This window comes from Numida meleagris, unplaced genomic scaffold (assembly GCF_002078875.1).
Source record: "Numida meleagris isolate 19003 breed g44 Domestic line unplaced genomic scaffold, NumMel1.0 unplaced_Scaffold180, whole genome shotgun sequence".
Lineage (NCBI taxonomy): Eukaryota > Metazoa > Chordata > Aves > Galliformes > Numididae > Numida > Numida meleagris.
In genome coordinates this window covers 720,411-745,941 of record NW_018363597.1, presented here as the reverse complement: position 1 = coordinate 745,941, position 25,531 = coordinate 720,411, and the positions used below count along the sequence as shown (strand labels likewise).

Genomic DNA, 25,531 nt, shown 5'->3' with positions numbered 1-25,531 from the left:
CAACACGGGTCACAAGGGGCAACCAGGAGCACTCCTGGGACTCTAGAAGTCAGCTTGTATTGTAACTGTCGTTTTTGTGCAACTGAAAAAGAAAGGAGGAAAAGGAAAACAAACTCACCGCCTTAACCAAACTGGAGGTTAACACAACAGAGTAAACTGAAGTTAGGAGATCCAAGGAGCCCGGCAGATGTAAAAACCACAGCGGCCAAAGCCAGGTGAAGCAGAAAGGAGAAGTGCAGAAGAGGAGCGCGCAGGGAGGACAGCACAGCGCTCCCCCACTCCGCAGTCAGCTGGGTTCCACTCTTAGCACACTAACTCCCCGTGGGAGAAGGTGACACTCCACCTCCCGTGACCTCCTCGGCCCTATTGAGGCCATAAGGAAAAGCACGCACAGCACCTGGGCACCTCCCTCCCACCCCCTCCATCCCACCCAGAGCGAGATAAGCCAGCTCCTTTGGCTTCTTTTCAAACAGCTTTTAGGGGATGACTTCAGACAGTCTGGCAGGCAGCCACGATACGCGGCACAAACAACTGGTGCTGCTGCTGAGCCTGGTTTCAGTCATCTCATGAATGGGTACACAGGAGCACTAGCCTGACCGAAGAGATGGGACTTCACACCTCTGTACCCATCAGTTTCGGAGGAAAATAATAAAGAAAGATATTCCAGGAACTGTTTTATCCTATGCACGCAACAGAAATCTCAGGAGATGATATGAAAGGCCACTGTCACTTCAAGACAGTTTTAGTAAGTCACAGTAAATTGTTGCTGATGTTACAGTGGTAATTGAGCTGCACTTTGACTCCTCCATGCTCTTTAGAGCCAAGTATCATTGAGCTATACTGGCAGACTGGTCACTTCTGTACAGGTCTGTGCTTCTGTTTCGTCGTTTTGGACTACTTTAAAATTTAAGGCGAAGACGAGAAAAAGTATTAATTAGTGTGGAAAAGGCTGACCCCACTGCCAGTGCTTGGAGAAACAGCATTTGACAGCAATCAGCCACACTACTCAAACTGCAGTGCAGCATGCACCTGGGTCCCTCGGGCCACAAAAGATTGAGAGTTTGCAATTCCTTCACTAAAACACGTTATGTGAACACCTGTCCCTCGAATGTCCAACTGCAGATCTCGTGCTAGATTGAACAGAAACCAAAGTTAAATGTGTGTCAGACACGTGTTCTGCAGAAGCTAAAGAACCTTCAACAGCACCTTTCAAAGACAGGAGATGCCCCAGGGCCTGTGTAACTCCAGCTGCCACAGCCAGGCCCCTGCTCTGCCGCGCTGCGATGCCAAGCTTCCTCAGGAGACTGCGAGATCCCAGAGCTCTGGATGGCAGATGCACGGCCCAGAAGAGATGAGACCCCAGGGTGTACCCGCAGCTGCATCAAATCCTCGCTTCTAATCACAGATTTAACGCTGGTTCATTAAAACAAAAGCAGGTCATACCTCAAAAGCAGGTGTTCCCTTCAGCAGGTCCTCCAATCTTCAGAAAATGCCTATCTGCAAAACACAATACACGCATAATTAGGAGGGAGCCAAACAATTAGCAAGTATTTGTGCGTCAGCTTATTAGGAGCGTCTAAAACATGCCCTGTGTTACTCAAAATGAACTCAAACGTGAGGAGCCTTGCTGCAGTCCCACGGAAGGCTCTCTCTGACGTCTCCTTTTCAACAGGAGAACTGTCCAGCTACTTCACACCAACACTCTGCACAATAAAAACCGGGAGCAACTTCTCTCTAATGAGGACTTGAATTGCTTTTTCCAAACGCGCCATTCAACCTCAAGTGGCCAATTAGGACATCCCTGCACCGAGCAGCACTGCAGGTGCTTCTACAATGGCCCGAGTGCTCTCGAAGGCGCTGCACCAGTGGCCAGGTTCAGCGTGCAGCTGATAGCTGCCTGCTGGGAGATGAATACAAGGGCAGAGGCACCAGCACCTGCAGCCCCAGGCCTCAGTTGTTCCTGCACGGAGCTGGAAAGGCTTTTGTATGGCAGAACTGCCACGTCCTAGGGCGAGACGAGGCACAGACACGGAGCTGTTTTCACTCAGTCCAAGTTCTACCCCTCTCTTCTGCTTTCTGTACATCCAAGCTTCAGAGTGGAACCCTCCAATATTATTAATACGGTCACACGTGGGATCTATAAGCATTGCTAGACGCAGTCCTTCAATAAAAAGCCATACGCCGTATTCGTTACATTCATGATACTTGGATTCATGTTTTAAGGGGATCCAGATCCAAGTCAATCAATCCATCAGTTGTTGTATTTGGCAGGTTGGATGCAGCCTGTGTTCTGTGCACGCCCTGCAGCTCCCATGAAGCCAGCTCCCTGGTGGAGCTCCAGCTCCTCACCTCCCATGTGCTGCCTCCCAAGACTTTCCTACGAGATACACCGTGCTTTGTGCTCCTCTGTTGCAAAGCAAGTGAGCCTATACAAAAAATACACATCAGAACATCCATACGTCTCCACACGAAGCTCCGTAGAAAAGAATACAAATCAAGCTGCAAAAGAAGAGCCAGTTCAGTATTTCAGTGTGAAGGGAGAGACACACAGCTTGCTCCTCGCCACAGCAAGACTCAAGTCAGCCTCAAGGAAGCAGCATCTCTGGATCTGCTTATGAATGCTAAGTTAGGCAGATTTACCTGTGCCTGTTCCTCTCCCAAGTGATACACGCTTCATGTTCCGTGGCAAACAGCCCCGTGAGAACAGCCCCACTGCAGGCTGAACTACAGGAAGGGCAACGCAGAGAGGAAAACCTGAGAGCCCTGCTCCCTTCCAAAGGGCTGGGAGAGCTGCTCAGCTCATCGAGGAGAGGGGAAATACGTCACTATGATTCAGAGACACATACGATGGATGAGCTCCTGCCTGTGCAGGAACATGAATGTTCCTCCCCTGTCAGACAGGAGCTCTGCAAACACACAGCAAACCCACACGGTCCTTTCCCACACCATCACCCGCAGCCTCAGCGCCCCAGGGACCCCCTCTGTGTGCTGAGAACATCTACATTAAGGGAAAAGCAGTTAACCAGACACCTTTTGTGGCAGAACGTTAAAGACATCAGAGTCACTAAGGCTGGAAGAGACCCCTGAGATCCCCGAGTTTTAGTGCCAGACACAGCTGTGCCTGACACCATGGAAGCAAGAGCTGCTGCAGCCTGCTCTGGCCAAGGCCACATCTTCCTCCAGCAAACCTGCAGCTTCTACAAACCGCCAAGAAGAGGGCTCACAGCTACCAAGGTCCTCGGAACTATCCAAAGCTGTAAGGAACAAAGCAATCTTTATGCATGGGGCGCTGCTGACTGGCAAGCAGAAATGCTTCATCTCCCCAACCCCAAGCTGAGGGATGTCCAGGGGCAGAAGGCAACGTGCTGTAAGTGGGGGGAAGCTACCACACAGACAGCAAGTGTTCAACTGTGCGTCCCATTGTCAGTCAGAGCTACTTCACCATTTAGAGAAACGTCAGTGGGGACTTCCTAACACTTGAGACAGCTGTCCATACATTGCAACCTCCATTCCAAGTTTGCAGCATTATTCCCACCCCACTATAACTTTTATGTAAGTGACATCAGAAAGCAGCACAACGCAGGAGGAGCAGGCTGTATGTCATTTACATCCCACAGCACACCCACTCCTCATTTTTATCTCGCCTATGCTATCAGAAAACAGGTAGTGCCCGGTTTGCATGCTGTCCCATCACGCTACCCCTATAATAGACAGTTTCACATCCTGCACCAGTAGTGCTGGTTCTTCAGCCCTTCTGGCTCCCAAGCTCCAGGTGCTTTTATTACCGAGCATCTCAAAGGCTTCCAGCTCCATCCAGGTCCTGCACAGCAGCTCTCCCAGCAGCAGGGCTGCCTCCATCCCACCACGAGCAATGGCACAGACTGCCCAGGGAGCAGGGTCACCAGTGTTCAGAACAGTGGGGATGTGGCACCCGGGGACACAGTCCCTACAGCCACCAGTCCCTACAGCCACCATTCCCTACAGCCACCATTCCCTACAGCCACCATTCCCTACAGCCACCATTCCCTACGTGCACCTCCCAAAACTCACGCTCACGCCGTCTCCCGTCCCAATGATTTTGTGGTTTACGTACAAACAGCGTTTGCCTCAATCTGAATGTATGCTGCTGTGCTGTCAAAGGGAGACAGAAGAAACCCCCAGTTACGTTCAGGATCGCCACGTATCCACCGAAACGGAATGTACTTCAGTGCAATTAAGCTTAGGACAAAAAACGTGCCATTCTTCCTATCAGATGCCCCTACAGGTTCCCTCATTTCTCTAGATAAGCCACACTCCATTTCCGGAAGATTCCATTTCCTGAGATGAGAAAGCCACCGAGCACTGGGTTTCCTGACACCGCTCACCTCTCACGCTGTATTTCCAGCTCTCTAGACTGACAGCCTCCTGCAAACAGCTCCCATCTCCGGTGCACCCACTGCGTGGGGAGCGCTCCATAGGAAGAGCCAGGAGGGGTGGCACGTCACAGCCAGAGGGCTGCACACCCAGCAGTGTCACACCCCCAGCAGCCGGGGTTAAACACGGCCCCGTAAGCTCTGCAGGTGCCACGGCGGGCAGCACACTTAGAGACATCCCAGACTTCCATCCCAGTCCTGTCCTAGAGGAAAAACACCGGTAGGAACCTCACTGCAGCTTGCCACGAGGAAATCCCCCTCCCACTCTTCAGACAGCGCTTTCCAATGAAGTACGAAGCCATTTCACGCTTTTGCTAACAGCTCATTTCTTACATTTGCTTGTGACATTACCATGCAAAGCAGCGGCAAAACACGATGCACATCCCCTCTCCCCCTCACAGTGCCTGGACGAGGCAGGCTGCCTGTGCCACCCCGCAGCCAGCACCCATGGGTGTTTCCCCATGGTCAGTCTGCTCCTTGGCAGACTTGCTTTCTCCATGGGAACCGCTGCCACAGAGTCAATGAATTCTCTTGTCCAGCATCAAATTCCTGCTCCCCTGCCTGCGTGAGCTGACTCCAAAGCGTTACACTGGAGACCAGGTGTCAGAGCAGAGCACCTGCCAAGAACGACAGGAAGGATTCAGATGCAAGTCGGTTAGAAGTGCTCCACCAAACTCCAAAAGAGGACCGTCCTCCGTGGAACCATTTGTGAACAAGAAGTCAGACTTCTCCCATTGAAGTCACACCGCATTACTCCTTGTAAAAAGAGACTGCACTTCCCCAGCGGAGACAGCACGTGGAAAAACAAGGATCTTCAGCCGCAGAGCAAGCAGACACTCTTTGGCAATGTCTGCATTTATTCCTTATCCGGGGGGACAGGCTTTAACAAACAGTCTTCTGCAGGAATCGAGGCTGACAAAGTCACACGCTGAGGTTCATGCGCTCAGACACTCACTCAGCAGCTGCACGTCGCTTCCTTCACAGGGCTGTGGATTTTCGTGTGTCAGAGCAGTGTGACCAAGGGGACAACGTGCAGTGACTGCAGGAGCTTGGAGCAGCGAGTCGCGACCTCCCGAGCAGCGGTGGAGGAGCAGGCAGAGCCCAGCACAGCTGCTGTGCGTCATGGGACGGGCAGCGGGCATGGCAGGAGGACAGGAGCTCCCCAGAGAGCTCAGCTGAACAACTGCACGGAATCATAGATGGCCTGAGATGAAAAGGACCTAAAGATCATCGAGTTTCAACCCCCCTGCTGAGTGCAGGGTCGCCAACCACCAGACCAGGCTGCCCAGAGCCACGTCCAGCCTGGCCTTGAATGCCTCCAGGGACGGGGCATCCACAACCTCCTTGGGCAACCTGTTCCAGTGCGTCACCACCCTCGGAGTGAAAAACTTCCTCCTAATATCTAACCTACATCTCTCCTGTCTCAGTTTAACACCATTCCTACTTGTCCTATTGCTATCCACCCTTGTGAACAGTCATTCCCCCTCCTGTTTATATGCTCCCTTCAAGTACTGGAAGGCCACAGTGAGGTCTCCCCGGAGCCTTCTCTTCCCCAAGCTAAACAAGCCCAGTTCCCTCAACCTTTCCTCACAGGAGAGGTGCTCCATCCTCTGATAATCTTGGTGGTCTCCTCTGGACCCATTCCAAGAGCTCTGCATCTTTCTTGTGCTGGGGCCCCAGGCCTGGACACAGTACTCCAGATGGGGCCTCACAAGAGCCCAGTAGAGGGGGACCACCACCTCCCTGTCCCTGCTGCCCACTCCTCTTTTAGTGCAGCCCAGAACACAGTTGGCCCTCCGGGCTGCCAGCGCACACTGCTGCCTCATGTCCAGCTTCTCGTCCACCAGGACCCCCAAGTCCCTCTCCACAGGGCTGCTCTCGAGGAGTTCCTCCCCCAGTCCGTATCAATTCCTGGAACTGCCCCGGCCCAAGTGCAGCACCTTGTACTTGGCCTTGTTGAACCTCATTAGACTCACGTGGGCCCACTTCTCCATCCTGTCCAGGTCCCTCTGGATGGCTTCCCTTCCCTCCAATGGATCGACTGCACTGCTCAGCTTGGTGTCATCTGCAAACTTGCTGAGGGTGCACTCAATGCCATCGTCTATGTCACTGATAAAGATGTTGAAGAGCACCAGTCCGAAGGCTGAGCCTTCAGGGACACCACTTGTGACCGGCCTCCACCCAGACACAGAACCATTGATCACAACCCTTTGGCTGCGACCAGCCAACCAGTTCCTAATCCATCTAACAGTCCATCCTTCAAATCCATACCTCTCCAATTTAGAGAGAAGGATGTGGTGAGGGACCCTGTCAAAGGCTTTGGAGAAGTCCAGGTAGATGACATCCATCGCCCTTCTCCCGTCCACCGATGCCGTCACTCCATCATAGAAGGCCACCAGATTGGTCAGGCAAGATCTGCCCTTGGTGAAGCCGTGCTGGCTGTCTTGGATCACCTCTTTGTCTCATGTGTGCCTCCTGCCTCACCAGCAGGAGATCTTCATGTTAATGCCCTCGGTAAGAAACAAAGCCAACCTCTTTCTGCTAGAAGCTCAATAAAAACAGAAGGCGATTTCAGCAAAACCAAAGTCTCCCTCTTCAGAGCTGAGGAATTCTGCTGGCAGGACCAGTTCACTACCATTAGTGAGCACGGCTGCGTTCCCAGCGGCACCCGCAGCCTCCACGGGCTAGAAGGTTAAAAGCAGCTTCAGCATGCAATCAGAGCATGTAAATTGAAGAAGAGCCATTAAGAAGAGCACTTCCTTCCGCGAACACCGATGCATAAAGCTGTCTTCCGCATGTAAATTTAATGCTCTTCTGAAAGTTTTATTTTTTGGAACAATTCACCCGACAGCAAACGCCCCACCCAGCCACGCACGATGCAGCACTACAGGCACCCAGAGCCCAGCAGTTCTCCCTGCTGCTGCCACATCCCCTGAATCTAATCAGCACGGAGCTGCGGCCCAGGCAAGCCACAAGGTTGGACACCCATGGCTCTAAACACCTGAGGAAGCACCAGAGGCATGCTGCCCAACACGTAACCCAAGCAGCACCCTTCTCATCCCCTCCCTTCACAGCAGCACTCATTTTTAGCAGCACTGCTCTTTTCCCACACCCCGATCCCGTGAGTCCTGCGATGGATCCGGAGCCACCGGGGTCGGTTTCCTCGCCGTGTCCACGGATGACAAACTCACCGTGCAGATCAAAGAGCCGATGCTATCTGCACACATCAAAAAAATGTAACTTCAGCATATGTGGAATACACCCAGCTGCTGACACACCCCGAATGGAGAACTCCGTAATCTCACCTGGACGCTGAAACACCGCCTTTCCTTGACCCGAGGAAAGGAAATCCGTTCCGCAGAAAGCTGCGGATGCCGACAGCGATTTGACAAAATTAAGCAGATTAAAGAACGCTGCCTGCCGTGTCAGATAACAGGCACAGAGGAAAGCTCACGTCTCCCATTTCCTGGGAGCTCGCAGAGCAGCTCAGTGCAAACAAGTTACCGACACAGCAGCCTGAGAGCCAAGCTACCGCAGAGACGCGGAGCACCTCCGACATTCCGCTGCTGGATGAGAGCAGCAAGGATGCACGCTCGATGCACCCCGGGTCTCCTTCACCGAAGGCCACCTCGGAAAGCACTGCAGTGTTGTACGTGGCAAAGGGCCCACACAGAAGCAGGCACTCTGCATGGTGAAGTGTGCTTGGTGCCCCTGGATGGGGACTTTGCTCAGATGTGGCACTGGTATTTGTCTGTGCTTCTCGCACATGTGGCCCTGCAGAAACCTTCACAACAGATCTGCGATTCGTTCAGCTCTTGGGTTTTCAGTTTAGGAACTGCTTTATGACAGCAGACTTGATGTGGAACGGCTTGGAGGAAAAACAAAACACCCAGCAAAACCCAGCAGCCAGCAAGCACCCAAAGCGAGGAGAGCACGCACTGGGGAAGCCTGACCAGCTCCCTGGGTCAAAAGCTCTGCAAGTACCTAGATACAAAAGGTCACTTATGGAGACCAAACCCCCAGACCCAGCTGTGCTCTAAACAAACAAGCACCACCAGGGGCTGTGCAAATCAGCAGGGCAGGTTTGACAGCCTCAGTAACGTCCGTGATCCCACACATGGGCTGCCCAGTAAGTGGAGGGGCTGCTGTCCCGGGGTGTCCCACAGCCATGGGGCCGTGGCACTGCAGGACATGGAGGCAGGCAGCACTGCAGGCAGGTGGGCTGCTGGGCTACATCAGCTCTTTGCCAACCTTAATGACTCTGTGATAGCAGAAATACTCCACCTCCAAGGGACGGAACGAGACACGAGCCACGTCCTCGTGAAAATCAGTCACAGCCACGCCAGGGCCATCCCTTCAGAAGGGGAGAGAGAATAAGACAAACCTACTAATAGCAAGTTCAGCATCTCCTTCTCCACAGAAGAATATTTTAAGAACTCGCTGCTCTTCACGTCAACAATTCTGAGAACAGTCCTCAACTGAGGTCACACATCTCCATACCAAAACACAGCACGCAGCTTCTGTCCTGGCACGATATTCCATTCCTCATCCCAACCTCAATTAGATAGAAGAGGCAGCAGCCTTTCCAGGAGCAGAAGTGCGTGTCCCTTTCACAGAATGATCATCAAGGGAGATTGCTGCTTTCTCAAGGGGCAAAAACGCAGCAAGGAATGGGAGGAGGAAGCAGGGAGAAGGGGGGGGGGGGGAATAAAACAAAGTACACACACAACACTGAGTGCTAGAAATCAACGTGCTTTTCTACTTGCCTTTTGGCCTCCCTTCTCTCTCCCCCTGGCATTTGCTCCCACACACAGGTGCTACTCTGCAGGACGTTCCTTCATCTGGTACCCGCTCCCCTCACACATGGTTTTCATGGGTTGGTTTCCAGCACCTTGCTTTTCCCTACAGAAACTGGAGCCCAAGCTGAGCAGAGCGAGAAACACCTGCCCCTCGCTACTCACCAGCGAGCAAAGCATCCCAAGGGCAAGCCAAGCGCTCACTGTTTCTCTAACAGGGGATGCTGTCCTTTCACTACTCCTGTATTAGAGATAGTGGATGGAAAGGAGCATTTCTAAGTTCAGCCCATGCCAAAATTCATGAGTTACAAATTACAGTCAGAACAGAACTTGATTTTGCTTTTACCTTCTCCATATTAATCTCAGCGCCTAGTTAGTCAATGATGACAGAAAATGCACCCTCAGCCCTTATTACACGCAGGGAACGCAGCTTTTTCTAGTGCTCCCAGACCTCAGTGTAAGAAAGAAGCTTTACTCCTTTCACAGGGAAAGGAATAAGCTCAAAGAAAAGAAACAAATCTTGATGTGCTGCTACACAAACAGGTCGAGCGTCTCTGCAGCACCAGCAGATTTCTCTTTGCCTTCTCAAGAGACGAAACCAACGTGGATAAAAAAGGAGGAGGGCAAAAAAAATGATTTCAAAACCCCTATGCACAGACACGCAACCGCCTTTACTCGAGCACCAGACGTCCCTGAGCTTCTTGACTTGCTTGTCTGCAACCTGCTGCTAACGGAAGAGCTGCAGCCTCCAGGACAACGTCACCGGCCTCGTGCCAGCAGAGAGATGGGCAGATGGGCACCGAGGCTCACTGCGAGCCAGGGCAGGCGCAGAGAGGTTACCTGAATGTAAAGCAGATGTAAAGAGCCTTCAACGAACAGAATCTGAAGTGTTAGAGCTGGAGTCTACAACACTTGGCAGTCCAGTGCTTCAAATCCTGCTATTCCAGAGCCCGTGTTGCACAGTGAGGAGTTACAGGTCTTCGCTGTCCTTCTGTAGCAGGTGAAACACGTGGTTCTGACAGCCCTGGTACACCACGTTGTTCTTTGTTTCCCCAAGCTGTGTAACCTTTCTGGGAGCCGTGCTATTCAACTGTATACTTTTGCTAATATCAAAACGTGCGCTTCTAAACTAGAGAGCATCCTCTAACACATTAAGTTAACGACGCTCAAAATGATTACGGGCACTATATGAAGCGTTTTAATTGATCAGAAGCAACATCAGCCAGAACGTGACCACATTTCAGCAGCCTTCAGCATGCTGGCTGCTTGAAAGCTCTCTGTGCACAGGACAGCATTCACTGCAGCGACAGCAGCAGCACCCGAGGACACCAGAGCTTCTGAAAGTGCCACCACGGCGTCTGGTTACAGACATGAGAGCCTCAGCAGGAGGCCACGTCCCGCTGGGTGCTCCAGGAGGGGCCCCAAATGTCACCTCCCCTGCTGCAGACAGCCTGGCAGTGTGGGGACGGTGTGCTCCGTGGGGCTCCCAGCTGCTGTCGGCCCCTCCAAGAACAGGCTTCCTCATCCTCTGACCCCAGCAGCCACGTTTAAGGCTTCTGGCGAAAAATCAGAGCAAGTAAGAGGAGATTCACCCTGAAAGGTGGAAGCAGAAAGCGATAGCCACACCTGGTGAAAGGGAAGAAGGGGAGAGAGGTCACGACAGTGCAGGCAGATAAGTTAAGATCATTAACATTTAGCAGTTCGCTACAGGATGGCGTATCGCCTTTCTGAAGCACAAAGCCCATTTTACCCCTTTCTCTCTACAGCCAGCCTGGCCCACAGCACGGGCTGCTTCCCATGTGCTACCACCATGCAGACAAGGGTGAAACCATAGGGCTTGGCTGGCTGGTTTTTAAAGGGGGGAGGAAGGGGCAAAACAGAGCAGATGCTACACTTCCCTTAAGGTTTAATTAAAGAAAGCATGATTGGGCACCCTTGGCAATGTCTCTTCCTTCCCATCAATCTGCCACTGCCACAACTCGGCTAAAATCAAACATTCTTTTGGAATAGGGACAGGGCTTCGAGGGTTTTTCCATAGGAATCTCAACATTCCGCCGTGATGCAAAACCTGACCCGCGAGGGAAGCTCTCGTGTTGTTTTTTTTATAAACAGTTCTCAGCATTTCATTGACAGAAATAAAACATTTGAATGGGTTTGAAGAGAAACTTTCCAGCTCCCCCTCTACAGATGCTGCGTTTTCAAGCACAGACAGCGCACGGCTCGCAACGCGCTCAAGGGCAACAGATAACCAGGTTCTGGTGAGAGACTGAAAGAAAAACACAGCGACTGCTACCACTGGGAGAACAAATTGCTGCAGCTTCAGGAACCCGAGATCTCCTCCTCAGTCAGGGGAGACTGAACTGAACTCATTTTGTTGCTGGCACATTGCTGAATCCCCACGCAGCGAGCGGGATGGATACAGCCGCCACTGGCACCCGAACCGAAGGGAATGGCTGAGGTGGCTCTCACTACAGCACACTTTCCCTGTCAACTGCACCTTTTAAAGCAATGCTACCCTTTTAAAAATGGAAATGTGTAGAAAGCACGTGACAAAGCATCACCATTTACGGCAGCAGCTTGTAGCACTAAGCAAGACCCCATCATTTCTGGAAGGTTCACTGAGGTCAGGCACCAGCCACCCATATGGGAGCACCCCTCTAATACACACAGGAACGCCACGAAGCAGGGAGAGGGTCCTGATGATGATGCTTCCACTTTGAAAAGCTTCAGAACTTTGGCTGCAGCAGCACAAACAAGAGCAATGCCCAATAACACCACCACCCCACGGCAGGGGGTTGGAGCTGGATCACCACCGGCCCCATGGTTCTGTGCTCTGATCTGTGGGCGGTGCTGAGCAGAGCCAGGAGCTGACCTGACCCATGGGCCTCGTGGGTCCCCATCCAACCCAGGCCCGTGTGATTCCAGCACCTTTAAGGCCCGTTCCAACCTGAGCCACGCTATGATTCTAGGAGCACCTGGGAAGGATCGTGCTGAGGCTCGCTCTGGGTATCACCACGCAGCAGTCACTGAATGCTTGTTGGGGGGGAAGGCTGTGACAAAGTGCTGAGATCCACCCCTGTTCAAGGGATGTCTTCGTTTGCACCGAGCTTCTGTCTCGACAGAGTGAGAAAATACAGCTGGGTGATTTCACACATCAGGGCCACGATCCGCTGCGCCGGGCTTTAAAAACAAATTAGAGATCGCCACTATTTATGCACAGTACAGACCCCTAAAAATAAAAGTATATGAATATGATGGCAAGAAAAACAGACGCATTAAGCTCACAGAAAGCAGTTCTTGCTCACCCGAGCTCAGAGATTAGGCCGTGCTTCCAGCTGGATGCGGCCAAACACAAAGCCCTGCAGCTGGCAGCCCCTACCTGCCCCGCACAGCACGGCCCCCAGGCGCGACCAACGCGCTGCTCGGAGCTCAGCACACTTTTGTTTCAGCAAATAGTTGGAGCATTGCACGCTGACCGCTTGGTCACCAGGATGAGATCATTCCCAGCAGCAAACTTCATCAAAAAGCTGTTTGTTACATGGCTTCTGGAAGTTAGCGAGCTTCAGTCCACCCTTCGTTAGTAAAGGCGCTTCGTGGGAAGGTTCGTTAGAGAGAAAGCATTCTGCTTATTTTTAATTAGAAAATATTTCTTATTTCTACCCCTACAGATTTTAGAACACGTATGAATACGTGTTTACAATTTTCAGGCAGATTATTGGTTCAAAACAAGATGACCTCTGACTCCAAGAATCAGAGGAGCTTTGGGGTTTGGTTTTGTCTCCTTGAGTGTGTTGGGGAGAAATGCTTTGACTCTACAGCATCTCTTGGTTATAGTTTGCATTCATCCCAAGTAAGGGGAAAGCATTCCGAACTGCACGCACAGCCTCGGGCTGCAGAAAAAGAATACAGCAGAGCCATGAAGTAGTACACAAGGAAAAGTTTGCCCAAAGACATGGTTTAGTGGGGTTATTGGTGGTAGGTGGATGGTTGGACTAGGTGATCTTGTAGGTCTTTTCCAACCTAGCTAATCCTATGATACTATGAAAGGTTGCTGCAGCACTAGACCAGGCTGCTCAGAGTCACATCCAGCCTGGCCGTGAATGCCTCCAGGGATGGGACATCCACAACCTCTGGGCAGCCGATCCTAAAGACAAAACCCAGAGCCCGTGGCTGGGCTAGGTGATCTCAGTGGTCTTTTCCCACCTCACTGTGTCTTTGATTCTGTGACTCCCAGCACCTGAGCATGTCAATTCCTGAACTTCTTTCCAGCTCTCCGCTGTTCTTTACTCCGGTCACACAAAACCTCTCACCTCAGCCATGAAAAGCCAGAAGAAAAATGGATGCAGAATTCAAATTAGCCACTGTACAGAGCACAGCTAAAACCAATCAAGGTGCAGTGGCATTTACTAACGGCTGGATCACAGAAAAGAACAACAAAGATGAAAACCTGGAAGGCACACATAGAATTGAGGAATGGAAAGAAACCTGGCTTGCATTCCACAGACTAATCGATGGCACAGCTCTCGGCACAGGCTGCCTGCCCCCAGCTTTTCAGAAAGCAACACAGATGCTGCAGGAAGTTTCACCCCATGGTTGCTTTGTTTCTCCTCTCACCCAAGCATCTGCTGCTGCAGCTCATCCGATCCGATCCGCGGCCTTTCAGCCTCAGCTGGAAGGAATGAATGAGTCACTTCATTAACCTCGAGTTTACACAAAAGAAACGCAGAGGGCCTTCCACCAGAGCAGCCCAGCGAGCATCTTGAACACAATCAGCTTTAAAAAGAAAAAAAAAAAAAAGTAAGCTAACAAAAGTCATCTAGTAAAAGCCAGCTACGAGAGAGACCGACCCACCACCGGCGGTCTCCAGGTTAGAAACGCAGGAACCGAGCCACTTGGACAGAGTAAAGCATCCCTCAATACACATCTCCCTTTCGGTGTTATGTTCCTGAAAAATGTCATATGCGAAGCTTCCACCTCAAACTCGTGGCTCCTGGACTTTGAAAGACCCGAGGGAGAAGCTCTCAGGGGAGATAAGCGGCGACACGGGGCAGTCAGCGCGACACGCAGGCTGCCGGTCTGATAAATGGGCCGGGAGGACAAAGGTAGCAGCAAGCAGCACGGGAAGAACACTGCTTTCATTTGGAGCCGCCTCACCAACAACCAGCGCTTCCCTGCTTGCAGATGACTCGCCTCCTGTGAATGAAAGGCATTTTTCCAACAGCAGAGGCTCCAAAGCAAACGGGCCGAGGTGACAGCACACGGCCCCCTGGGCTGGGCGGCCAGGAGTGCGAGAGCACAGCAAAGCAGCTCTGCAGCCATCCACGTGGGCCGGCCTTCAGCCCGACCTGCGGGCATTCCTATGTTCTGGCTTTGTCTCCACGTGCTTTGGCAGTGGGCACAGCCACGGCATCTCACTGATTTACGGAGGTCAATGCAATCAGTGGTTCCTTATCTCACCCCACTCCTCTGCTGTCGCGCCAAACTATTTGCTTTTATTCCCCCCACCCCCAACGCATTCCATCTCCTCCCCTGATGCAGCATTTTTTCTGCCCCCAATCCCGCTAATAGAAGTTTAGGCTTGAATCTAAAGCAGCAGGAGTGCAGAAAGCAGCCTGCTGGAAGGGACACGCCGCTGCCCTTCGGCGTTGGCCTCTTGGTGACCAGCAACACCTTCCAGCTCAGCACACAGCTCATCTTGCTTAAATAATGAGACCCAGTCGCCTTTAAATCGAAAATTAATTTAACTTCAGGACAAATCAGGGCAAGAGGGTCACTCTGTAAGCGACTCTGTAACTCGGGAAGTCTGATGGCACGCATTAAAAATTTAGCACGGAGAACAACGCTACTCACACTTATCTGAGCGGGCTGAGCACAACACTGGAAGAGAAGCACTCTCTGTGCCTCACTCTTCTGTTCCAGAAGCCTGCTGAGAAATCTGTTTATATTTGTTCCACAATGTGTAAGTTGTGAGGTTTACCTTTCTGCACTAGCAAAACTTGAGAACAAACACGTGGCTGTATGGCTCCACAAAGAGGACACTACCGCACGGCAGCGCGGGTCGCCCATTTGCAGATATCCATTGTGCCACCCTGGTCAAATCTGCAAGTTAATCATTGTGCTGAATGCACTCGTTAGAACAGCAGCACGGGGGTAACTCCCACTGACATTGTTGGGATGGTAAGGATCTGTAACGCATCACGCCGCGCTCCTCCCTCCCCTTGCGCATTCAGCAAATTCACATTTCTCCAATTAAATGGATGGCCAGAAGCGAAATGGCCGAAGGGTACGGCCGCCCACTGCAAAAAATACATAAGAACAAATGTATTTCAATCCCTTACAGATTTTCAGAGCAGGTTTTGTACCGTGTAATTTTTGGTTCAGTTCGTGTTCAGCCATAGGATTACATCAGCACCCCAAACGGCATTAGGAGATGCAGAGCTTGCCAGAGAAGTTCATTTGGGAAATCTAACAGTCACAGTCAGCAAATTTCACTGCTGAAAAGAAAAGCTACAGCTAAATTACAGAGAAAACAAACATACCCCAGACCTAGGGGAAGAAAAAAAGCTCCTCTGATCATTTGCAGTGCTGCTGCAGGGCCCATAGGATCAGTGGGGATGGCAGGAGCCAGGTGCCAGGAGCTGCCCCTGCAGGGCTATGGGATGGCCGTGGCACTCAGGTCCTGCCAGCGGGGCACACAGAGCACTGCCTCGCTGATCTCAGAGGTCTTCTCCAGCCTTAATGAATCTCTGACCTCACTGCGATAGCTGATGGCTTCTCCCGGTCAGCCTGTGTTCCTCCCAGTCCCCGAATGCAGCTTCTTTAGGAGAAAGCAGGCAGAAGGATTCCAGGGGAGGAAGGGATGGTCTCAGTGCACGGTTCCAGAAGGGCCAGCCAGCTCTGGCAAGCTCAGACTTTAAAAGCTCTAATTCTCAAACTGAGCTCCACACGTGGACTTACTGTGCCGACAGACATCCTCACTCCTGTGCAGGATGAAATAAAGCAGCACCAACATGACACTGCCAATCAGAGGTACCCATGCCCGTGGAGCTCACCAGCACACCTGAACTCTGCCACAAGCTTCAGCTGGCTGCCCTTGGGCCATGCTATGGACCACAGAATGGCTCTGGTTAAAGATCATCCAGTCCCAACCCCCTGCCATGGGGGCTGAACCTCAAGGAGGGCTGAAATCGCAGCCCTGGGCTCCACAGCTGTATTACTTCACAAAGAATACAGACATCTGGCTTTTCTGGACAGTTCACCCCCTTGGCTGACCCAGAAATTTGGAGGTCTTAGACTGAAATCTGCTAAATTCAGCCATCTTTACTTTTAACCGCGTTCACTGACACGGATATCTCCCTTCAGAGTTATTCTGTTTCCTATATTCTTTCTTAAGGAAGGAGAAAAAAAAAATAACTGCCTCTTTTAGCTGGTAATTGGCATTAAGTAGCTCCACACACTCTACTGGGTGAGAGCAGGAGAAGTCCTCTCAGAGGCTTGGAGCAGCCAGTAGATAAGGGTGGCATGCAGGACCACGGCTTTAGAGAGGTGCTCCGTGACTCACTCCCCATTCCATTCCTGCACCCATTTCCCCCTGTGCTGTCCAGTGAGCTGCCTAAAAACCTCCGAGCAACGCTCGTGGTTCATGCTGCTTTTCTCATCCTCATCCTGCTGCTGGCCGGCCTCGCCGTGGGGCACATCAATGGGAGCAGCAGGCAGGCAGCTCACCTCGGCATCTCCATAATGCATGGGACTGCAGCCCTCTGGACCACGGCTTCCTCATCTTCTGGGGTATGCTGTTCCCAACACCGTAGTTCCCATCTCTCTCTGTGAGGTAAACACATCTCCATAGTTGTTCTGATAGGGTTCAGGTACTACACTTCAGCACTAGCATTAGTAAGTTCTTCTCTCGGATGCTGGCAAGGCACAGCTGCCCAGAGCCACTGCCCCATCCCTGGAGGTGCCCTAGGCCAGGCTGGATGGCCATGGGCAACCTGAGTTGCTGGGGGCAATCAGCCCATGGCAGGGCTTGGGAGTATTGATCTTCAAGGTTACTTCAAACCCAAGCCATTCTGTGAGTCTATGGAAAGAAAATTGAACTAACTCTGCACTGGGAATGGAAACAGATCTACTCTACTACACCGGTCTTCAGAAAGGCAAGGTATGGACAGACACCACGGTACAGAACAGGAGAACAAGAAAATCAGAAACAAATCACAGACACCATCAGAAACCAGAAGATTCCTACAGTACAACAAAATGTAAATATCCAGAATTAAGCTTCAAGAGCCATCCACTCCCCACACTGCTCCGAGCAGGGAACTCCCTTACTGAGCTCCCCCAGCACCCCTCCCATGCGGGAAAGAACTGAAGTTACTGGGGCTCTCCCTAGCACAGCTTGCTGCTCTCCTGCCTGACAGGCACTTACCAAAATAGCTCCCCTGTCCTCCCAGCGTCGCTTCTAGCCCATTTCCTACTCTCATTATATAACCACGGACTCGACTTTAAAAGGAAATCTCATTTTATCGCAGGAAGTCAGTCCCCCAGGGGAAAAAAAATATTAGAGATGTCTGCAGCACGTCTCAAAAAGCCCCAGCATCAGCTGATGCCAGGCGGAGTTAAGGGTTTTAGAAGCCCTGTCTTCCATGATGTGCTCCAACCAGCTCCCCTGGGGGAGCCTCAGCTGCAGGGGGTGCACTGAGAAGAGCTCCCAACTCAACCAAGTTCACGTTTGTTTATTACATGCCAGGGAAATCTTGAAAAAGCTGCCAGAAAAGGAACATTGTACATCAAAATAACACGTAACGTCGGGAGCGCGAGCTGTTGTAGCTTTAAGAACAACAATACGAGTGCTGATGCAGCAAGAGAATGGTTAAAAAACCAGCAACACCATCACTGATATCTACTGAATGAATGCCACGGCTCGCAGGGAAATTGGCAGCTCCATGGGCAGGTTGGGTTTTCAGCAGGCAGACGACGGCGCACGGCGTGTCCAGAAGTGCAGCCACTAAAACAGCCGTTGTACTTAAGGGGAAATCCATGCCCACAATGCCAGTCTCAGGCAAGTTATAGAATCCCTCCTTCAGAGCGAATTCCCAAGCCGAAAATAGGTTGGGCCGAAAGCAAATAAGCCAGGTTACATCAAAGCAGCGCTAATGCAGATATACATCCCTATAAATCCAGGCAGTCATTCAGCACTTACACCAATGCGGGCCACACTAAGAGGGTCACCCCAGGACAGATATGTAATCCCTAATGTGATGCCTGATCCTATTGCCCTACATGCTCTGCCCAAATCCCAGGGCACAACAAGAAGCGTGTTTTACCCAGAAGAAGCTCTCCAGTGCTAGGGAGGACGTGCTTCAGCCGCTGCATTCTGCAAAGTGCAGCAGGAACATGGGCACTGCAGCCACGAGCACCAGCTGCAGCTGACCAAGCACCTCCTCCAGAGCCTTCAAATCAGGCTAAGGGTTTTTCCCCTGCACATCCCACCTCTCTTTTCAGAGGTTTTTCCTGCCTTTTCAGGGTTCAAATTAGCATAACGTGAAGTTATAACCAAGGTCATCCTTCTGAAGCTGTGCATCGGCAACGCTGTACGGCCTTTCACTGGATCCTTCAACAGACTGAAGTTACTGCTGTATGCATGGATCACTTCTAGATCCACATCCCCTGCTAAGTAAGAAGCCCAAATCAATGGCTTCACTCTAGAACCCTTCTAATTGCTCCCATTTAGTGACCAAAACAAGCAGCCATTCACTCCCACCACAAGAGCCAAAGGGAAGGAAAGGCCTCTGACTCACTTCTCTCTCCCATTCTTTACCTCTCAAGCCGCAGACATAGCTTGAAGCCTCTCTCGGATTTTCGCCTTTGCTCCTTCACAGTTTCCAAGTTTCCAATTACTTTTGCTGTTAATCAGGTATCCACGGACAGCAGAAAACCTGCTCGGAAGTTCCTTAAGACCACCGCAGATAGAGACGCAGAGGAGCATCTTTAATAGAAAGCACTTAATAGAACTGCAATTAGCAGCTTCTGCAGAGCCAGAAGACTGACAGAAGGAGAACTGCCAACGTAAAACGAGAGGAGGCCTGGAAACGGAGGGAGGGCAGGAAAATAAACCCAGCAGTGAGAACAACAGAAGTTGTTCTCCAAACAACAAACGAGCGACTCCTGTACGTGTTGCTCAGAGTGTTTCGGTCCAACAGAAAGGGAATCCCAACAGGAACCAGCTCCTCCAGCCGCTGCGAGCAGTGCTAAGAGCGATGCTCAGAGCACTTTCCAGAAGCCATCCCATCAGAGCTCTGGACACCCACCCCTCCCCGGGCCGTACGCTGCCATGCCACCACAGCACTTCTCCATCACAGCACGGTGGTCACTGCTCACTAGGCGTCCCCTCTCCCGGTTGTCTCTGGGCCCCCCCCCCCCCGTTAACTGCTACAGCTTCTAAAACAGAACCAGGATCCCCACCTGGCCCCCACCCCACGCTCAGGCAGTGACACGAGCCCACAGCCCCAGCAGTGTGAGGGGATAAAAAGCAAGCACCTCCAGGCAGCAGCACCCCCAGCACCCCGGGTTTTCACCACGAGCACGGATGGAGCTCATCTCCCTGCCCTCCAGGAGCTGTAACCCAAGTGCACGTAACCATACTTTGCAATTCACTTGATAAAAGCTCCCACCGGTTCACTTTGTTTAAAGCCAACGTCAACACCCTCCATTGGGCTGAAAAGCAGCTTTCCAGGATGATGTAGCCCCAGTGCAATTTTACAAAAGGAACGATGACTCACTCGCAGGCGGGAACGGGTTGGGAATGGATGACCTAATGCTCCGAAAGCAGCTCGCTTTTACAGAGATCCAGCTTCACGACGTGCAGTATCTTCCCAACAAGCAACGTTTTACAAAGAGAGGGATTCTGCAGCACTGAATTCACACCGTGAGCTCTGTTCGGGCTCGCTTCGGTGGTACTTTGCCTGAGCGGCCCCTGGCAAGCCGTTCCCCACGCCTTATCTGAGTCCAGCATCGGGAACCATCGCTGCGTGCAGATGGCTCAGCCCCATCCACCGGGCAGCGCCGAGCGCTGCGAGGAAGGAGGAGCTGCCTCAGCATCAAACAGAGACGGGGGTGCTGAGATTCAAACGTTGGTGCTCGCCGGATATCAAACGTTAGCGAGCTACGAGCACTGGGCTGACTAGCAAGACGAGCCTGCTTCGCGTTCAGCTGGATTCCTGGCAGCCTTGCTGGGGATCCTCCATCCACAAAGGGCTGATTTCTTACGGCTTTACGTTCAGCCAGCAGCTGTACAGCTTCTAGAGTTACCTGCTGTAACGACGGCCCCGAGAAACCGGGTGGATTTAAAAGCACAGCGAGCGTCCCCTGGGCCGAACCCGCGTTGTTCCCAGCCTTATCCCCATCCTTGCGAATGCTCCAGATGAAAGGGGCCAAGTGTAGGTGGAGAATGGGAGTTAGTGACACAGGCTAATCGGGATTCTAATCATGCTAATAGCTGTGATTAACTGCATACTCCTCCTAGAAGCTTCCCGCAGCTTCGCACAGCAGCGCGATGCCCGAGTGCAGCATGAGCACTGCTCATCCCCTTAATCTCCGGCTGCACCACGTGTGTCACGGCACCGGGGGCAGGGACGTTCCCCATACTTAGCCCTAATCCCACCCACACACACACACCAAACCTTCCAGCAGCCCAACATCAGCACTTTGGGCAGGGTACAAGAGAAGCTATTGCTCCACGAGACTGGAAATGATGAACCGTTCCAAACGAGAGCGGACACAAACCCTATCGCATCACACAAACCTGCCCGAGTTTTGCAACTAAAACGGATTTGCTGCTAGTTTCGTCCGAGTCACACGGACGCAGCCACCCCCTCCTTTGCAGCTGGCACCTCGCGCTCGGAGGGAGACCTTGGAGGAGCCAACAGGGACGAGCAGAGCCCCAGGAATGCCGCTCTCCAGCAGCAAGGTGCCTGGCAGGCAGAGAGAAACGAGAGCTTCCCCCAGCTCCCAGGAGAGGAGTAGGGCACAGCAGCCAAGAATTACCACCGCCCTCCACCTGCCAGCAGGAACAACAGGGGAAGGACACGTACTACAGAGCCCGACTACGCCTCGCTTACAAGCGCATCCATTTGGCACCTGGTAGGGCCCGGTGCTTCCCACCAACACCTCATCTCCTGTGCTCCGCAGAGCGATGGCTGCAGACATGCTGCTATCGGTCCTGCCAATGGGTGCAAGATACGGGCTCGTATGGGAACGCACAGAACTTCTCAGCTTCTTCTGAGGAGGTTTCAGACTAAGCTCATTTGGGAACAGATGCACCCTCCCCAGCAAACCCTTGACGCTGTCCTATTACAAGTGCTAGAGCTTACGAACTCCTTCAGCATCACCCCAACATCTGTCCGTAATCCTTTGGGCTTCGAATTCCAGTACAGCGCAGCTTCAGTTTTAATTCACAAAACGATTTGGAACATCTGAAGTCTCACTAAGTGGGTTAAGTAGCCCCCTATGAGCAACGCAGGGCGCTCGCCTCGGCCAGAAACATTTCACTGTTTTGTTACCAAGTTAAAAACCCGCCCAACATCCACAGCAACCGATTCCACTGACCTTTTCTTCCCACAAGAAATTCTTTCACATGTGCAAAACACCGAGTCATGGAGTTGGCTTCCGAGCTGTGGGAGGCTGCAGAATTCCCCCCCCCCCCAGGACAGCAGGTCTGCCTGCTGGCTGCGTGTACCCATCCCTAGAGCTCCGGGGGCCGCAGCCCGCCCCATGCATGCACGTTGCCAGCAGCCCAGCCTGGAGAGCTGCCCCGTTCCAGGGAGCCCAGCTCTGCAGCAGACGACAGCAGCGAGCTCCAGCTGCGCCCTGAGCTGCTCTGCCACCGCCACAGTGCTGGGATCACAGAGCCCCGCACTGCTCCGCACTTCCACCGGCCTCAAAGAAAAGAAAAAAAATCAGTTTGACACCACTGTCATGATGCGAGGAAGCCGCACACGAGGCCCTCTGACTAAGCAAGAGATTGATCTATTTCGGCTGGGGCAGGAAGTACCGACACGAAGCCACAGGAAATAGCGATCTGCCTCCCAGAGCAACATGAGCTGCAGGTTCGCCTTCGAAACTGCCAAGCACAGGCACAAAATGCATTCTGCCCTCTGCAAGCAGCGTGGCAGCAATGCGATGAGTAACAGGCCTGGAGCTCTCAAATCCCCGAGGGGGAGACTTGAATTTTATCTCCCATCTACGCCCGGACTAGCAAAATAAATCATCCGGGATATTTTCTGACTCCAACAAGGTACAGCTGTAATTTATTTGTCTTTTAAGTAACCATCACTTTCATTTGAATTGCAAGCAGCTTGAATTATTCTTGACAGACTTACACCCCGTCGGACCAGTGGTTTCCCTTAGTCATAACTTTGGCACATATCAGACCGTGGAAGCCTATACATCAGTGCTTCATACGCAGAGGCAAATGTAACTTAAGGACTGAGTTGCTGGCTGAAGGTACAGGGAGCTCATTACACAGGAGGTGAGCTCAACAACAGCACCAAGAGAGAACAGTGCTGCCAGGGATGGGCACAGAGAGACCTGAACTCTACAAGAATCCCATTTCGATTCAATGGCTCAGGTTCGTTTCTTCCCGGGGAAGAGAGGTAACCACTAAAACACAAGAGGGTTTGGGACCTCAAATATAATTACTGCTCCATTCACCAGAACTAAGGCTGAGTCAGCCCTTTTGCAGACTCCAGAAGGAACACGTAATCTATTTGTTTAAACCAAGTATTCATCAGACTTCATGAAACAAGCTTAAGAGTGGAAACCAAGTCACATCTCCCCCCCCTCCCTGCAGCCTTACCGGCTGCTCCTTTGAAACAAGCCTGGTTTTCAGCCTTTGTCCTATTGCTGCCCATCAGCTTGTCTCTTATTGGTGTTGCTGAGGGGGAGCGTGGTTAGTACCATGGCACAACAAGTTCGCTTTAGTATTTAAAACCTAAATTTACCCCACCAACGTCCCTTAACGAAGGGAGCACTCTAAAGCCAAGCAGAAGCACTGCCAGCTCTAAATGACCCCAGCGCCACAGGGCACAGCAAACACACGGACCACAACGAGCCGCACCGCTTTCACCAGCTCACCCTGCCATAATTCACCTCCATCGGGCTCTTTCCTCCACTCTCTGCCATGCCCACCACTAACTCAGCCCAAGCAGAGGGCAAGGGCTAAAGCACTGCGCTCCCCACACGACTCATCGCCACCAGAATTCCCCACTGATAAATTCAGCAGCTTGCTCAGCAGAGCTCCAGGCACCCCACGAGGCAAAGCGCTGCGCTCCCTCCACGGCCACTCCTTCGTGTTATTCAGCCCTTTGCTTGGTGGCATTGCTGTAGAGACACACATAGCAGACTTGCTGACAGCCTTAGAGCCTATCAGGCTCAAAAGCAGATCAACTGTTCTCCCTTCGGGCTAATTACTTCTCACTAAGGTCTCGTTATTCCACAAAGAAAGCAGAGGGCATTGCTGTTATTGCAGCAGAAAGTCAACTGAGTTACTTTTAAAACTTCGTCTCTTCTGATGTGAGGAGACCAACAAGCCACGAATCCACCAAACACAGCTGGAAGGATAATCACAAGTTTCACTGCTCTCATTCACGGGGGGAGGCGGAGGTGCCAGCAACTCTGCCAGCCAAGCAGGCACCTCGATACGAGTTCCACTGCAACCTGAATACTGCTGAATTGCTGCTAATCTGTCTCTCTTCCACAAAGAGAAGCACATAACAACAGTACGTTATACAATAGCAGCAAAATAGACAATACCGGATGGAATAATTAAGTCCTAACAAGGGGCAATCAGTGTTACGGCTGCAGACCTCCAGCACAGGCCTGCTCCTTCCATTTGGAAAACGCAGCCACAGCAAAATCTCGTGGAAAGCCCTACACAAAGAGAGCACGAGGAGGCACTGCACAGGGCTCGCGTCCACCAGCTGAAACGCCAGGATAGCATGGATAGATGGATAGATGTCTCTCTTGTCATTCAAGGAGCTTTTAGAGATGCTGCCGAGGGAGAGCGTGGCTCCTTGGGAAGGGAAAGCTGGCTTTAAAGTAACAGCTTTTTAAAAAGTGAAGATAAATGAGTTTATTTGATGAACCCATCAAAGAATCGGGGGATATAAATAAAAGGAAGCAAGACTTACGGGGGAAACAGATGAGAACTGTGTGATCGTTACCTATTTAATACACATCATGTACAGAAAGTGTACCTTCATATGTATAAAAATGGGTTTAATGTGTTTGCAGATCCTGCATGCGACACACGCCCTACCAGAAGCAGAGCTCACACCAAAGCACACCACCTGCACCAGCACAAACTCCGGGATCGCTTTCAGCAGCGGAACAACATCTTCAGAACCCAGAGCTCCACAGCACCTCGAGCACGAACTCACCAGCAGCCATCCCGCAGCCAGGAGGGATCCCTGGGGACCCCTCAGGTCCCGAGGGCAGGTGCACACAAAGGCGTCCAGGAGGGGTTTGGTCTCTCCAGAGGAAAACGCTCCTCCACCTCTCCGGGTTCTGCCACGCTCAGGGGTGGGCAGTGGAGCTGCGAGGGGCCTGGAGCACTGCGCTACGGGAGCAGCTAAAGGGACTGGGATGGGTGAGGCTGGTGAAGAGGAGGCTCGGGGGAGACCTCACTGCTCCCTACAGTTAAAGGAGGTGGTGACGGGGGAGGGCTCGGCCTCCGCTCCCGGGAACGGCCTCACGTCGTGCCAGGGGAGGGCCAGGCTGGACGTTAGGAACCGTTTCTTCTCGGAAAGAGCGGTGCCGCACAGACACAGCTGCACAGAGAGTGGTGGAGTCACCGCTCCTGGACGCGTTCCAGAGCGGGGATGTGGCGCTGGGCACGGTGGGGCGGGCTGGGGAATCTCAGAGGGCTTCTCCAACACGAAGGGTTCTGCGATCCCAAGCGGAGAAGTTTTCCCTCGACCCGTACAGAGAGCTGGGCAACAAGCGCCCGGCCCGGCCCGGCCCCGCCCTTCGCACGGAGCGGCGCTGCCCGGAGCCCCTCAGCCCCCTCCCCCCGGGTAACGGCGGCCCCGGAGCCCTCAGCCGAGCGCGTTCCCATCGCCGGATCCCTCCGACACCTCCACGCACACCCCGCGCCCCTCCGGGCCGCAAAGAGCGCCCAGAGCCGGGGGGTGGGGGAGGGGGGCGGCGAGGCCGAGGGGAGGCGGCACAGCTCGGCAAAGCTCGGCACAGCGCGGCCCCCCCCGCCCGCGCTCAGCGATAGAGGGAGGCCCGGAGGGGCCGCCGCCCTCGGCCCGGAGCGCAGCGCGG

General features: G+C 52.5%; 2 protein-coding genes across 4 annotated transcripts in view; both read right to left on the bottom strand.

The window, feature by feature from the left end:
- Positions 1 to 1,497, bottom strand: part of MAP4 (microtubule associated protein 4) — a 96,731-nt gene extending 95,234 nt beyond the window's left edge. For all 3 annotated transcript variants that reach the window (XM_021382132.1, XM_021382134.1, XM_021382133.1), the window contains exon 1: positions 1,444 to 1,497. The gene's annotated coding sequence lies outside the window, so the exon portion shown is untranslated. The remainder of the gene's footprint in view (positions 1 to 1,443) is intronic.
- Positions 1 to 25,531, bottom strand: part of LOC110390697 (GTPase IMAP family member 8-like) — a 685,191-nt gene that overhangs the window by 376,525 nt on the left and 283,135 nt on the right. The window lies entirely within an intron of this gene.